The sequence below is a fragment of the Micropterus salmoides genome, unplaced genomic scaffold (genome assembly GCF_014851395.1).
Source record: "Micropterus salmoides isolate LMB-PRFRI ecotype aquatic unplaced genomic scaffold, ASM1485139v1 Ms_hic_scaffold_11, whole genome shotgun sequence".
NCBI classification, from domain to species: domain Eukaryota; kingdom Metazoa; phylum Chordata; class Actinopteri; order Centrarchiformes; family Centrarchidae; genus Micropterus; species Micropterus salmoides.
Genome location: NW_024040152.1, coordinates 35,889,742 through 35,906,480, shown reverse-complemented (window position 1 = coordinate 35,906,480; position 16,739 = coordinate 35,889,742). Strand labels below are relative to the sequence as shown.

Here is a 16,739-nt window from a genome sequence, read left to right as displayed (position 1 = left end):
CTGAGGTCTCAGGTTTCAGATGTTCTTCTACATGTCAACAAATCTCGTGTTCAGACTCAAACCAGCAACCCGTCTCTCAACACTGTCTGACTTCCTGTCTGTGGCTCTCAGCTCCACGTCAGCCTTTAAAATCACCTCACAGGTATGTGGTTTCATTTGGAGCTGGGCTGTCCACATACTTTTGGCCACATAGTGTAAGAACGAACCTGAGAGGATGATGCAGGAAGAGAGAGAGGCGGCCGTTGTGAAACTCACCTCATGACTTTGCCGCTCAGACGTTTCTCCTTCTGCGAATCTGAGGACGAGGAACAGAGACGAGGTCAGAGACTCTCTCCACATGAGGCAGTCAGCTGCTCAGCCTCCACAAAGATGACCACTGTTGAGCTCCGACCAGCGTGGAAATCAGCTTCTGCCTGCGTGGAGGGGCGGCGCCGCCATTTTCTAACCCAGCCGTGGAATACAGAGCGGCTCCGACCGCCGACACAAAACACTCATTCAGTCTGATTCAGAACAAACTGTGAAGACCTGAGCTGATTTGTAAGTCTGAATGAGTGTCTGAGGGTTTGGACCGAACGTAAGAACGTCCTAAAGGAAAATATATTCCGCTCACTCCACTTTAAAACTTCAGTGTGTGTTCGGCCCTGAGAAAGCGTTCACACCCGCTGTTAAGATATGATCTGGATCCTGGGTAAGTTATCAGGAGAAACACACTTTAATGCATGTTTGGGTTCTGAGCACACCTGGAGTCTGGATCTGAGGTAGCAGCCTACAGTAAGCTGCATCCACACACAACATAACTCAAAGCCAGAGAGAAACCTGAAGAGACGCGCCTCTCATGTCTGATTACAGGTCTGTTCTGGGCCATGAAAGCACCAAAAGAAGCAGGATTCAACAGAACTGTGTGAAAAATGAAAGCGATACGGCTGTGAAATGAACGATAAACAGTAAGAAATGACTGTGAGCAGCTGTTCCTATACACCACCTGTCCAGAGAACACCCCCATGTTTGTAGTTCTTCTGTAAATCTAAGTAGTTCAAGTCAAGTGAAAATGTCACCAAAACAGACACAAATAAATTAAAAAGTTTTGTTCATTATTTCACTGTAGGATCAACTGATGACCAGCTGCTCTGCCTGCCTTCATTAAGATTTTATATATAATATATAATATAGTACACATAAAGCTCCTGAGATGGATTAACAGGCTGTTTACAAGGTGTTTACTATAGAAATGTGATTAATTTCCTTCCGCTGCTGCAGAATAACCAAAGAAGACAAAGTTCAGGTCAGCAGAGTTAACAACTTCAAATTCTTCTGCAGCAGTGGAAGGAAAGGAAGTACTGAATGTATTATTTCAATGTAAACTACAAACATGGGGGTGCTCTTTAACACTTTAGCGTATGTCAACACAGAGCAGCTGACACAATCATTTTTTATGCGAAGAAAGGTGCCTTTTGGTGTTCTTAATTTATTGTCTTGTTATGTTAATAAATTCCCCTGATTTGGTTGTTTTGAAGGTGTTTGTGTTAAGTTTGGGTCAGTGTTGGGGTGTTCTTCGCCCCGTGTTGCCACCAAAGGGTGGGGCGTAACAGAGTGTTTCTTAGCTTTAAGAAATTTTATAACTTGCTTTTATTCTTAAGGTTAAAAGTTGGAGTAAATTTCATGAATTCTCAGCACAAAAGACTAAGATGGCACTTTGAGAAGCTTGATAAATACGACAAAGTCGATCGTTTATTACCTGGATACAGATCAGGTTTTAATAGCGGCTGAAAATGTTCAATCAATGAAGATATAAACTTTCGCCTCTGATCACTGAAACTAAGTGCTGCCTACTGATGGAACTGCTAACAAGTCATGTGTTTAGACATTATTATGAAGTCTAGCAGGAAGTTTGACACACATCACGCAGCCGTTAACCAGAAAAAAGCAGATCAGAGAACCCCGTGGGGGTCCCAACCACATGTTGGGCTCCAGTGTTCTCTGTGATCAAAAACCATCAATAACTCAGGGTCGTTTTTAAGGAGCGTCTGACGAAGCTCGGGGCACGTTACCAACCTCCAAAATCAAAATGTATAAATACTAAATTAGATTTTGTTTATTTACACAATGATAAACTGCACGCCCAGAGGGCTGATGGGAAATCTCCTCCCAGTCTCACTGCTGCAGACAAAACAACTGACAGCTGAACATCAGCATCAATGAGTCACGTTTTAGGAGAGACAGGTTACACGTTAAAACACAGTGAGACAGATTCGGAGTCTCAGTGAAGTTCAATAAAGTCTGAATGAATCGTCTAGTTTTTACATTCAGGACCGAAACATTTGAAAAAGAAGAAAATGAGGAACTGATCCTCTCAGATCAACCTAATGATCCCGAGTGTTTCAGGTCTTACCCCATCACGGAGTCTGACGTGTAGCAGCTGAATGAAGGTGGTGATGAAGACGACGAAGCTTCTCTAACTTTCTGATCTGCTGCTGAAGAGTCCGGACAGTTTTTGTGGTGGAAATCAGCGACCCGATTGGATGATGGCGGTGTGATGTCACTGCTGATGCTCTTTGCTTGTATAATTCTGAATAAGTGTGGACGTGTTGCAGCGACCGAGGAGATGAATCTATCAATAGATCTGCAGACAGAACACAGAACACAGGCCACCAGCTGAGGGTTCCTCGGGGAGACCAATCGATCAGCAGACAGCAGGACTCTTTGATTATTCAGGCGTAATTTATTATTCCACCAAACACAGAAGTCCTGAGAGGAACTGAACTTTCAATAGGGACAACTCTAAACAGTGTGTGCATCACAGTCTGTGTTCTGAGTTTGTGGAAGGGATGGAAGCAGTTGCTAAAACAAGAGCGCACACGTTAAAAAGGTTAAAGAGTTAGAAAAACACTTTTTAAAAAGAAATGAGGATGAGGAGAGGTGGCTGAGTGTGGGTTCCTGGACTGACTGGGCTGATGGTTTGTCTGGTGTTTAGAATGACTGTATGTTGGTTCTCTTGCTATGAATACATATTAAATAATGATATATATCCAGTATATACAGGAAGTATTTAGAGTTGGATAAGGGCTGGGAAATATAACAAGCTTCTCCTTCGCTCCTATTCAGACATCTTGCACATATTGTTCATAACACTTCAAAGATATTCTTTTTCTTTTTGCATGCCGCAACAAACTTACTGTAATTTTCATATTTTCTTTTTCTTTTTGTTCGAAATAATGAAATAAAGAACAAAAGCAGGTCAACATCAGTAATAATTCGTCTCTTCCCAGCAAACTGAACAAACGTTCGGACTCAGGCGACGGACGACCACGACTGTTGTTCCATCAGCCAGGAGCACTATCGACCCAGGAGGCATCCATCACCACCTTGTTGACGAGCCCACAGAGGTTAAACAGCTGGGACTCCCTGAAGCCTCCTGGATGAGAGACGACGTGTCTTCAGGTATCTTCAGCCAGGCTGCCCTTGATTTAAACCTTTGATGGGGAACTTTTGCCTGGATGGCAGAGACGCTTTAATGTGTGATATTAGTACTTTTACTGAAGTAAATTTACATTGTAACAGAGTATTTTACACTCTGGTATTAGTAGTTTTACAGTAGTAAAATTTATCTGTACAGTGTGGTATTACTACCTTTACTGAAGTAAATTTACAGTGTGGTATTACTACCTTTACTGAAGTAAATTTACAGTGTGGTATTAGTACTTTTCCTGCAGCATCTGAATATTTCTTCAATCTGATATGACCTTGTTACAAACTGACTCCAGACCAGGATGCAGCTGCTGACCCACTGTGATATTTAAAACAACAGGTCAACGTTTGGGGACATTTTGTTTGAAGACTCAACACGTCGAGGTGCTGAAGGTGGATTCTTGATTGGACGAGGCCCGGTCTACGAACTCCAGGCGGTGTTTCCTGAGGGGACGACATGTGACGGCGTGGAGTTTTTGCCTGTAAAGAGCTGAGGGGAAGTCCACATGAAGGGTTCAGAGTCTTTCTGGGAAACCTTCATGTGACTGAGAGGATGACAGATTCTGGTTTAACCACTTCTTCATGCTGGATTTGGTGTTTCTAAGCAGAGGTGATGGAAAGTACAGAAGAAGTTCAGCCTCTGACGTATAAAATCATTATAATGAAAGTATAACTCTGGGGATTTTACTCTCTGTATTTTACTTATTGTCCTCAGATCTCATGTTTAGACTCAAACCAGCAGTGAAAGAATCGCCTAACGAGTCCTGATGTCTCCTCTTCCTCTGAAGCAGAGACACCATTAAACCAGTGAGCCTCACTGCTGCACTGGGTCACATGATCCTTCATCACCAAGAACACTCTGTAGTTTATTCTGGCTCAGTCCCACAGACCCCGTCCTGCTGCCCAAAATACTCACCAGAGCGCCACCATGAGGTTTGATGTTAAGTCAACATGTTCTCAGCTGAACGACCAGGTACCTTCAGGGTCCATACGAGACACCCTGGACTTAAAGCTAACTCCCCTGTATCATCAACTATCTGAAACCAAAAGCTAAAGTTATTTTATATTTCAACCAAGACCATGATCTTTCCTAAACCAAACCAAGACCACGATCTTTCCTAAACCAAACCAAGACCACGATCTTTCCTAAACCAAACCAAGACCACGATCTTTCCTAAAACAAACCAAGACCACGATCTTACCTAAACCAAACCAAGACCACGATCTTTCCTAAAACAAACCAAGACCACGATCTTTCCTAAACAAACAAAGACCCCGATGTTTCCTAAACCAAACCAAGACCCCGATCTTACCTAAACCAAACCAAGACCATGATCTTTCCTAAACCAAACCCAGACCATGATCTTTCCTAAACCAAACCAAGACCATGATCTTTCCTAAACCAAACCAAGACCACGATCTTACCTAAACCAAACCAAGACCACGATCTTTCCTAAACCAAACCAAGACCACGATCTTTCCTAAACCAAACCAAGACCACGATCTTACCTAAACCAAACCAAGACCACGATCTTTCCTAAACCAAACCAAGACCACGATCTTTCCTAAACCAAACCAAGACCACGATCTTTCCTAAACCAAACCAAGACCACGATCTTACCTAAACCAAACCAAGACCACGATCTTACCTAAACCAAACCAAGACCACGATCTTTCCTAAACCAAACCAAGTACACGATCTTACCTAAACAAACAAAGACCCCGATGTTTCCTAAACCAAACCAAGACCACGATCTTACCTAAACCAAACCAAGACCCCGATCTTTCCTAAACCAAACCAAGACCATGATCTTTCCTAAACCAAACCAAGACCATGATCTTACCTAAACCAAACCAAGACCACGATCTTACCTAAACCAAACCAAGACCACGATCTTTCCTAAACCAAACCAAGACCCCGATCTTTCCTAAACCAAACCAAGACCACGATCTTTCCTAAACCAAACCAAGACCACGATCTTACCTAAACCAAACCAAGACCCCGATCTTTCCTAAACCAAACCAAGACCACGATCTTACCTAAACCAAACCAAGACCATGATCTTTCCTAAACCAAACCAAGACCATGATCTTACCTAAACCAAACCAAGACCATGATCTTTCCTAAACCAAACCAAGACCATGATCTTACCTAAACCAAACCAAGACCATGATCTTTCCAAAACCTTTCACCAGTTAACGTCTCCGGTGGCGACTCACATCAGCCGCCATCTGCCTTCACCTTCAGACTCAGGACGTTTATATTTACGTTTTCTCTAAAGTCTTTCTAAGAATCAGTTTTTATTTCCTTTTTATTAGTTTAGTTATTTTAGTGAACTATGCTGCTCTCTGGATGACTGTCTGGTGTTTCTCAGTTGACATCTGATGTTGATGACTTTCCTGTAGATTAAAAGTGAACTGCTTCTTCGTGTAAATCCATTTACGATTTAACACAAACCCCTCTAGTGTCTGAGGAGGAACAGTCCTTCCCACAGTCAGCTCTCATGTGATGCTCTTCTTTTAATCCAGTCATGGATTTCTGATTGGAACGATACTGGAGCGAGATCATCTACAGATAAATCAGCGTTCAGACTCAGCTCGAGTCACTGAGACCGATTGATTAGGCGGGAAATGAAGCCATTATTGATAATCAACACATTGTTTGTGATTTGTCCAGACATGTTTAAAGACGTCACACTTTGCTGATACTTAAAGAGCAAACAATCAAAACATGATCCGTAGATTGATCAATGCTAGACCTGTAACGATTGGTCAATTCATTGAACTATTTTGATAACTGAATAATGGTTTTAGTCATTTTTAAGCAACAAAGCCAAACACCCGCCGGTTTCTGGCTTCTTAAATGTGACAGTTTGATGTTTTTCTAAGTCATACTTCAGGGAAACTTTCAGAAATACTTTATTGATCCCACGAGAGGAAATTGTTGAACATGATGTAACTGAACATGAAATTTGAAGGCATCGCCTCAAATTCACTTATAGATAAAATGATCAAAAGATTAACTGATAAAATAATAGGCAGATTATTCGATGATGAAAGCAACCGTTGGAGTATAAACATGATTCAGTCTTTCAAGGTTCAGCTTTACCGTCATTATAAATATTTATTTATTGGTCTGCAAAGTGTTCTGAGGTCTGCACTACGACCCGACGCTGAATAAGATGTTGGTCAGTGTGTTCACTGAACTGAAGTTGGTGAGTTTTTTCCCCAGATGAATGCCCGATGATAATGTCAGGGTTAGAGTTTGGGGAAAAAGATTAAAGTTGTAAATAACAGGAAAAAGTAATCACAAATCTACAATTAAAAAATTTGAATATTCTCCGACACATATAGTCAGACATTTATGAGAGAAACAACGAACCACATCACTACCCTTTGCTGCAACATCCATTCATTATGCATGCAGTGGAAAATTATATTATACTTCTCAAACAGATTTAGCAGTGAGGAAACACTCGTGATTTCAGCCCACATCACCGTATTATCAAATGCATCCTTGAACTGGGCGTATTCAGAAGAAATAGGATTTTTTGTGACTTTAATTTCAGGGAAGTTTTGTTCCTGTAAATTCATTTCGGCTCTGTGTTTTTACTGCGTAAAACAGTCAAGATAAATATGTGAAAACATTTAGGATCATTCAGTTATACAGATTCAGAATTCCATATGGATTCAAGTTAATCAAGAAGATCACCTGCTCGGAGCAGTTTAGAGATGTGGCGTAAATCACCATGACAGCAGACCTCGGGGTTATTCAGGTACACCTGACTTACTGTCTGTGTGTCAGTTGGACACTCCTGCCATGTGTTGTTTTATTCTGTGATATTAATCCTTGTGTGTTCATGTAAGCTGTACATCCGGTTTTATTTTGTAGTACTCTGCCTCAAGTGTTTTACTTCCTGTGTCCCTGTCTCATTACCCTGATTGTCCTCACCTGTGTCTTGTGTCCTCGCCCCTCCTGTGCAGATACAGCGGTTGTCTTCCTGTTGTTCGGTGCTTGCTCGTTGTCCTACTTGGTGGGCGGTTACCTACCTGTGTTTCACGTCTCGTGTTTCTGGTCGCTGGACTTAATGTTTGGGTTTATGGACTACGCTCAGTTGTTGATACTGTGTTTTCTGTCAGCTTCACCTCAGTTATATGTCGCTTTTCTGCAACTGCTCTCTAGTTGAACTTAACACATTATAGAACACAGGAAACTCCGCAGACACACATAATAAACACACATCGAAACGCTTACAACAGATTACAGCACTAAAATAGAAGCAAGTATGTGAAAGTAGAACTCTATTATAAGTAAGATAAACCGTTCTGATGTATTTGTTCCCTCACGTCTGCTCTGTAGGTCGAGGTGTCTCTGTAGCATCGCCACAGAGCTCCAGAGTGCAACCTAACAAATGTGACAGAGGAGGAGACAGAGGAGGGGACAGAGGAGGAGACAGAGGAGGGAACAGATGAGGAGGAGACAGAGGAGAAGGAGACACAGGAGGGGACAGAGGAGGGGACAGAGGAGGAGACAGAGGAGGGAACAGATGAGGAGGGGACAGAGGAGGAGACAGAGGAGGGGACAGATGAGGAGGAGACAGAGGAGAAGGAGACACAGGAGGGGACAGAGGAGGGGACAGAGGAGGAGACAGAGGAGGGAACAGATGAGGAGGGGACAGAGGAGGAGACAGAGGAGGGGACAGATGAGGAGGAGACAGAGGAGGGAACAGAGGAGGGAACAGATGAGGAGGGGACAGAGGAGGGAACAGAGGAGGGGACAGAGGAGGGAACAGAGGAGGGAACAGATGAGGAGGGGACAGAGGAGGAGACAGAGGAGAAGGAGACACAGGAGGGGACAGAGGAGGAGGAGGCAGAGGAGGAGACAGAGGAGGAGACAGAGGAGAAGGAGACACAGGAGGGGACAGAGGAGGGGACAGAGGAGGGAACAGAGGAGGGGACAGAGGAGGAGGAGGCAGAGGAGGGGACAGAGGAGGGGACAGAGGAGGGAACAGAGGAGGGGACAGAGGAGGAGGAGGCAGAGGAGGGGACAGAGGAGAAGGAGACAGAGGAGGAGAGACACACCAGACGTCATGATGAATAAGAAAGGAGGCGTGACACGCGGCGTCCATGGCTAACTTGTTTTTTATTTGCACGTCTGATTAGTGTGACAGAGCTAACACGAGGTTAGCGTCCAGGTCTACAGCAGGGGGCGCTCAAACACACTGAAGCTCCGAGGACATCAGACAGGAAGGAAACCGGCAAACATGTTCACATCTGTACAAATCTACAGTCCGAGCCGTCCGCGGCGTCCTCGGCACGTCTCTGACTCAAAGTTAGTTTCACACAGGTTATTCTTCTTCGCCACGTCGGCGAGCTGCGGGCTCGGCGGCGAGCGGGGTTAACGTGGGTTAACTCTAAACTGGGACTAACGTGTGCTCGTTAGACTACACCACTCAAAGGAAATATTCAAACATCCACTGGGCTTCAGAAAACAAACGGCTTCAGGCACTCCTGCAGGGAAACGCTTCACACGCCAGTGCAGGTCGGAGGAAGAGAAGGAACGTGACACAGGGGCACAGGAAGCGAAGAGAAGCTGCGGTTGCTGATGGTCTCCGCCCGGCGCCGTCGTCTCATTACCTCCGGGTTCATCAGGACGCATCTGACCTCGACAAACGGTCGTCTCGTCTCCCTGAAGCCTGGGATCAGGACGCGTTGATCGGCTTTTAGTTTCTCTTGTTAAGCCGCCTGCAGGGAGCTCGCGCCGGCTGCTTTGTTGGTCGGCGGTCTAAAGATGCTCGAGGCGTTCGCAGATTACCGTAAAACTTCAGTTAAAGCGTCCTAGTTAGACGCCGCTCCCATTTACTGGCCTGGTGTGGCTGCATGTTCTGGTCTCAGTTAGAAGCTGTTTGGATGTATGAAACCTCTTCAAGCTGCTTAGTGCACACCAAGGTAAATCTTTAAAGTATTTATAATGTAAACAATGAGCACTAAAGTGGTTTTCCTTCACATTTACTTACACGGTAAAGGAACAAGGTCGCAGATACAGGCTTGGTGATTTTAACAAATAAAAGCACAGGCAACCAGGTTTTATGGTAGTTTCATTTAGTTGATTAAAATCCGTATTTAACGCAGCTATGATTACACCTGCCCGGGGACGATAGCTAAACTGGCACAGTTACAGAAATGTTTGTTAATGCGCACTATGCCTCTAACTTTAAACTGTATGAATAAACAAAATGTTCAAATTCTCTGATTGCAGCTTCTCATGTGTGAATATTTCCTAGTTTCTTTGCTCCTCTGTGACAGTAAACTGAATGTCTTTGGGTTGTGGACGTCATGTCGAACTTTGGGAAACTTAGATAAACATTTTTTACCACTTTTTTTAGGCTAAAACATTAATGGTGAAAATGATCATTAGCTGCAGCCCTAATACAGGTACGAACTGAGACTCTGCAGTAACGCCTCTGTGACGGCTGAGCTGCAGTCAGTTTAAAACGTCTGTAAATGTGGACGCTGTTTCAGGTTAAAGGTCCAGTGTGTGACATTCAGGAGGACCTACTGGCTGATAATATCCATAACTCTCTTTTCAGTGGTGTGTAAAGACTTTACATAATGAACCGTTATGTTTTTATTACCTTAGGATGAGCCACCGTAGCTTCTCCTGCGCACTTGCAAGGGAGGAGGTGGTTGGTTGCAGTTCCCACTCTCACCACTAGATGCCACTAAAACTTCACACTGAACCTTTACAGAAATGCAGAGGACGTTTCCTTCATGACGCCGTCAGCAGCAGTGGAACCACACGATTGGCTTGATTGGCTTTCTAGTAGGAGGGGCGGGACAGCCGCCCTCTTTGGCGTTACGGGGTTTGCCTAGAGTTGTACTGAGGATTGTACGGGTCTCCTCTTAAAACGTCTCTGGCGTGACGCTGTGCAGTTTCACCATCACTACAGTGAAACAGGCTGCAGCTCACAGACTCGTTTTAAATATTTACGGCCACTACCTGACAAAGCTAACGTTAGCATGCTAATATCTGAAGAGTCACGGAGGTCACATGGAGCGCGGGCGACCTGACCTGAAACTTTAGGCCTTAATAGTCCAGAGGTTACGGCCTTGTCCTGCAGATCCAAAGACTAATGGTTCGAATCCCGGTCTCAGCATACCACTACTGAACTGAAGAAATATTTTGGGGTGGAGATGGAGCAGTGGATTAGACACATGCCTTTGGTGTAAGAGACCTGGGTTTGAATCCACTGTGAGACACCAACGTGTCCCTGAGCAAGACACTTAACCCCTTGTTGCTCCAGTGGCGTGCGACCTCGGACCGATACACCAACTATTAGTGGCTTTGGATAAAAGCGTCGGCTAAATGATGAATGCTGTTTAACAGTGACTTCAGTGTGGGGATGTCACGAGAACTGGTACTTCGGTGCCAAAATTCTGGAAACACCACAGTACTCGTTTTCTGCAGGACCGGAGATCCGACACGTGGAAGATGTTAGTTTAATATTTAGCATCTGTCTGTTTTCATTTTGACAGCTCTGTGTCAAAGCCTCGAGTTTTCCAACAGAGAAATCTCAAACCACAGCCAGTACAGCCAGAGACCAACCTGAAACATTTCACACCTGAGAGATTGTAATTTTAATTTTAATTTAATTTTACGTCAGTCAGAAGACGCTAAACCACGTTAATAACACGCCCGTTCTGCTGCCTGTACTCGTTTCTCAAGCTTTAACGGTGCGACCTGATTGAGTGAATCCTGGTCTCGGCAGGTCTTTCCGTGACTCCTGGTAATGAGACAACGGCGTCGGGATGAATCAGTCCACCAGCTGCTTCCTGCTTCCTTCAGAGAGTCTATTAAATACCATTCATGTCACAAACAAGTATTTTACACGGTCTCTCAGTCTGCTCTAGTGTTGCTGAGCAGAAAGCTGATTGGTTAGCGTCTCCACTCGTCTTCAGCCACAGTTTGTAAATCCACATTGAAACAGTTCACAGTCAGATGGGAGGGCACCTCCTCCAGGAGCCACGAGTGAACACGATGTTTGATCTTCTTCAGGAGGAGGCAGGGAGCATGCTGTGGACTACAACAACCCCACCCCCTAAAAACATGGCCGCTGCGAGACATGGGAGCTCTGTGGCGCTCTTACCGGGTCCTACTGAGGAGTAATTATACTTGGATATATGCAGCGATTAGTCCTACGCAGTGTTAGTGAGTATTTCTTCTACCGGAGCTGAAGCGTCCTCCTGCCGCCGCTCAGCTCTCAGCTCCTCATCTGGAGGGCTTGTTTTTCTTTTCTCTTGGGACAGACATGCGATGAGCTGCGTGACGACAACAGCAAGAAGGGGAATCTTTAGTAATCTTTTTTAAATCGGAGCATTCCTTCCCCGCGGACACACACAGCCAGAGGAGACATGAACGGGCCGAGGATGGTTTCATGGGTTCTCTTTTAGAAACAGCTCGTTTTCTTTTTGCTTCTTCGCTGTCATGAACAGGACGAATGTAGTGGTGGAAGAGAGAGATAGAAGAGAGAGAGAGAGAGTTTCACTATGATCACAACTGTGTGTGTGTGTGTGTGTGTGTGTGTGTGTGTGTGTGTGTGCTGTACACTGAGTCTGTATTTCCCAGTGGTTTCACTGGTGGAGTCCCAGCCAGGAAGGTGGTGTGGGCTGGTTTCTGCTGGTCCCCCCCCCCCAGCCTCAGTACTCGCTCAGGTTGTGCCATTTGGAGATCTGCCGGCGGGGGTTTTCGCAGACCTCCCTCCAGTGGGAGGCTCCGGAGGGGGCGGGGCTGTGGAGCCCGAGCAACAGGCGGCCCAGAACCTCGTTCTTGGTGGTCCGGTCGAAGTCGACCACCAGGAACTCCACGGAGATCTCGGGCAGCAGCTCGGGCGGGATGTCGTAGATGAAGGACTCGTTGAAGACCGGGTTCAGCGTGCACTTCTTCACGTGGGTCTTCTTCTTGGCGATGCGCTTCCGGCCGTAGAAGACGTTCACCTTCACGTAGGGGTCTGAGGAGCAAACAAGAAAAACCACAATGTAGAGCTGGAAACAAGTTAAAGGGGTACTTTGCGATTCTTATCCAAGACACTTTTTGTTAAATTAAGCAAATATTTCCTCGTGGGTCGCCAGCTCTGTGGTTTTGGTGCGCTTCCTCCACAGCTCTGGGTCTGTACATTGAGCACAAACGAAGCTGCTGGGAGTGAGCGGCAGGTGGCTGGGGCGCGCTCCAAACAGCGGTACGTTCGAACACGCTGGACTCCAGCCACAGAGGGAAAGACGTTCTAAGAGCAGGTGAGGGGAAGACCTGTGTGAACATCTGTGAGCGGCTTCAGTGCTGGATAAATCTAGGAGATTAGAGAGGAATGAAAACCGATGCTGAGGGCGCTCTGTTTCTGCCGGACAGGGTGAACGGGTGAACAGAGAGAAGCGGGTCGGCTCCTCGTTCAGCAGTAAATGTACAGTAGAAGTTACAGAGGCAGCTTCTCAGGATGAAGAGGAGCTCCTGTGTGCTGCTGCCAACTGTTGAATAAAGTGAAGGAGGTTGACCCAAAGTCAGCGCTGACTTCGGCCCTGGAGATAAACAGTCGCTCCTGTGCTTCCCGGCTCTTTTCAGCCAAAGTATTTTTGTACAAACTAATAATAACTCTCTAGTTTTACTCTGTTGTGTTTTGGACGCTGCGTTTGTGACCTTACACATGTCGTTCGTTTGATGATGTTTGTTCACTAATTGTAACTGTTGAAGCAGAGTAGGACTGGTTACCATGGCAATGTGCGTTCATGAGTTTGTTTATCAACAAATCACAGCGATTCCACCTGCCGCTCGCTCCAGCAGCTGGTTGGTGCTCAATGTACAGACCCAGAGCTGGCGACCCACGAGGAAATATTCGCTTAATTTAACAAAAAGTGTCTTGGATAAGAATCGCAAACCCTTTAAGGTACCGCTGGGTTCTTCCTTTTGGAAATAAAGCTTGTTTTAACATGTTGGCAGGAAAGAAACTTGGTCAGGCTTCAGATCTAAGTCTTTTGGACTATGGTGATGTGGTGTACATGCATTCTGCCCTTCGTATTCTCCACCTTTTAGATTCTGTGTAGAAAACTACATTTTATAACTAACTCTGGTTCCCGACCGGCCGTCACTAAGTCTACGCAGACCGTTTCATTTGTATATTTTAGTGTCCAAGGCCACAGTGTAGTCAAAAATATAAACTTTTCAATTCATATAGATCCTGAATACTTTAAACGGTTTTAAATACTCATTTTCTGCAGAATTAACAAAACCAACTGTGCAAAGCACCGACGCTCCGACCTCTATAAAGAACCCTGAGAGGTTGGAGACGCCTCCCCTTTCAACACCAGTGAAGTATTAAACAGGACGACCCAGTAAACTGTTGTCCGCCCAGCAGACATTTATAATTCTCTAAACTAAGCCAATCCCCCTCAGAGCCGTCAGACCTGCAGAAAGAAAATCCTTTATAAAGATAAAAGTTATTCTTTAAGCCTGAACGTCGTTACAAGTTGATCAGAAGTTGCTATATTTACTAGAAAACTATTTACAGAACGTCCTAAGAATTAAGAACTTTAGAGTAATGTTTTTTGATTACAATTTTTTATAGTTTATTAGAAAACACGTTTTATTCATTTCAACCCACATTTATTAAATGACCTAGGCCCATTAAATGAATCTGAAGTCATGTTAAAACTCTAACTGGCCTCATGTGAGCTGGATCCAGCCCCCTTCTTTGTTTGTGATGTTGGTTTTTATTTCTCTGTAAGTTGGAACTGGTGGGACCTCTCGACCTGGTCTCTGTCGGTCAACAGATTTTAATCACGAGGGACTTCCTGGTTAAATAGAAATATGCGTGCATCTGAAAAACACTGAATAAACTGCAGCAAACCTTTTCTCAGTTTATTGTTTTGTCCGATCAAATATTCAGTTTACTGTCGTGTCTGACTAAGAAAAGCATCAAATCCTCATAACTGAGCAGCGAACACCGGGTTAAAATGTCTGAAAAGAAGAACAGTTAAGTCAATTATCACTGGCAGACTCAGTCACTGGTTTACTTGTGCTGTTTCATAATTAAACATGGGGGGGGGGGGGGGGTTAATCACTCACACAGGACTTGAGGCTGATTCTACTTATTGTAATTGTAGCTGTCAGTCATTGTGAAGTAAGTTGTTGCTGCTTTTTACTGTTGTTCTTCATTTAATGACCATGTGACGTTCAGTTCCCGTCCTGCTCTAGAGCTCTCCTCTAGCGCCCCCCTCAGGACAAACTACAGGTGAGAAGTTTGTTCTGTAGCTGAACATCACACATGAACACAGCGAGGCTCAGAGAATAGTCTCTCTGCGGTACTTCAAACACATTTTGGAAATTCCCGTTTGGACAGAAACGTTTGAGATGTTTAAGTCGGCCGTGAGATGAAATGTTAAAGGTGGAGAACACACAGCACACAAACACTCACTGGCTGACAGGCCGGTGATGTCCATCTTGGGGAGGTGTCGAGCTTTCAGGACGACCACGCTGAGGCGGTGAGACACCGGCTGGTAGGACAAAGACGCCAGCAGCTCGCCACGACTCTCACACTGAAAAGACACAGAGACAATCAGATGCTGCGATGACGTCTCTGAACAGACACTAAACAGCACTCAGATCATTTTACTGCGGTAGAAGTACTAATACCACACTGTGCAAATACTCCACTGCATCTAAAACGTCCTTCAGTAAGATTATCTAAGTATTATGAGCAGCGTGTACTTACAGTACTGCAGGAAACTTCTCTCTTAGATCTGATGTTTGTGGATTAATATCCATTAATTAATCTGCAGCATGCATCATGGTCTATAAGATAAGATGTATCGTAACATCAGTGGGCCCTTTCTCAGGTTCCTCTGAGAGTCTTTGTATTTTCTTTAGTTTATTTGTGACACTGTAGTTTTTGTGTAGAATAACGTGACTCATTTCATTTACTGATCCTCTGTGATCCTCTGAGCTCAGGAATAAAGAACAGGCGTTGGACAGTCCAGGTGCACCTGTCCTTAGCTCTGCAGTCAGTAGTCATGGGTCCAGCAGGCGGACCTCTCATGCTGTGCAACATCTACCTGGACCTCCTTGCTAAAGACCTGATCGGTTGGAGGTGCTGGCTCCTTTTTAAAGTTTAAATCTTGATTTTAAAGACGGATGGAAATGTTTAAATGAGCAGATATTCCATCAGTGTATTTTATCTGCACGACGGAGTCTGAGTGTCTTGATTTTCTCCCCTGGATAAATAAAGGTTAAAGACAACATGTTAAAGCGCCTGACGTCACACAGATGACGTCGACGCCGTTTAGAGTGACAGCTCAGCAGGACAACAGCTTATTCACCAACGTCCAGCTCTACCCGATAAAGACGCAGCGGTGAGGTAGCGACCTCCGACCGCTTCCTCCTCTCTGTTTTCATGTTCAACGTACAAACGAGCAAATGATTCATTAATAGTCTGCGACCACGTCTCGCCGCAGCTGTCACTCACCTGCATGTTCCTCTTGGTGATCTGCTGGCTCAGGTGGACTCGGCCCGTGCTCGGGTCCACGCCCTTCAGCGGCACCACGGCCTCGCCGATGACGTCGTCGCGGGCGAAGCGGTCGAAGCTGAGGACCAGGAAGTGCAGGGTGAGCTCGGGCAGCGAGCTGTAGGCCACGCCGTAGAAGGTGAAGGTCTCGTCGAACAGCGGGTCCAGGGTCTTCCTCAGCACGCGGGTCTTGACACGGGCTTCTTCTCCGGCAGGATGGTCATCTTCACGTACGGGTCGAGCTGCCCGCCTGCTCGTCTATGGCGGGAGGCCCGGGCCCCGACGATGGTCACCACCAGGGCCTTCTTGGGGAAGTTGTAGTCGACGGTGAGGCTGATGGCCCCCAGGCTGGGCTCCGGTTCGGGCTCCGAGGACGCAGGGGTGAAGGGGGACGCGGTCTTGCTGCTGGTCTGGCTGCTGCTGGCTGAGCTGTCCAGGCAGCAGTAGTCGGCGCGGACCGGCAGAGCCCGCTCCAGCCGGGCCTGGTTGAGGGCGGGGCCCGCCCCGGCGGGGGGGACCAGGTGACCATCTGCAGCTGCCCGGGACGTCCAGGATGTTGTTCTCAGCGTCCACCAGCACATGCCCTCCCCGTGGCGGCGGGGCAGCCTCGCTCTCCTCGCGTCGGAGCGCTCCACGCGGCGCATGCTGCGTACGATCCTCTTGCTGCTGCTGAGGGATTCTGGGTAATGCTGATGCCCTCAACATGTGGATGAACTTGTAGGGGGG

The 16,739-nt window shown here is 45.9% G+C and overlaps 1 long non-coding RNA gene and 1 pseudogene across 1 annotated transcript; one reads left to right on the top strand and one right to left on the bottom strand.

Moving 5' to 3' along the window:
* Positions 1 to 9: 9 nt before the first annotated feature.
* Positions 10 to 4,566, top strand: LOC119898223. The gene is made up of 3 exons (XR_005443516.1): positions 10 to 688; positions 3,267 to 3,438; positions 3,806 to 4,566. It is a non-coding gene; the product is annotated as an uncharacterized LOC119898223 (long non-coding RNA).
* Positions 4,567 to 8,589: 4,023 nt separating this feature from the next.
* LOC119898359 lies at positions 8,590 to 16,736 on the bottom strand (annotated as a pseudogene).
* Positions 16,737 to 16,739: the final 3 nt, after the last annotated feature.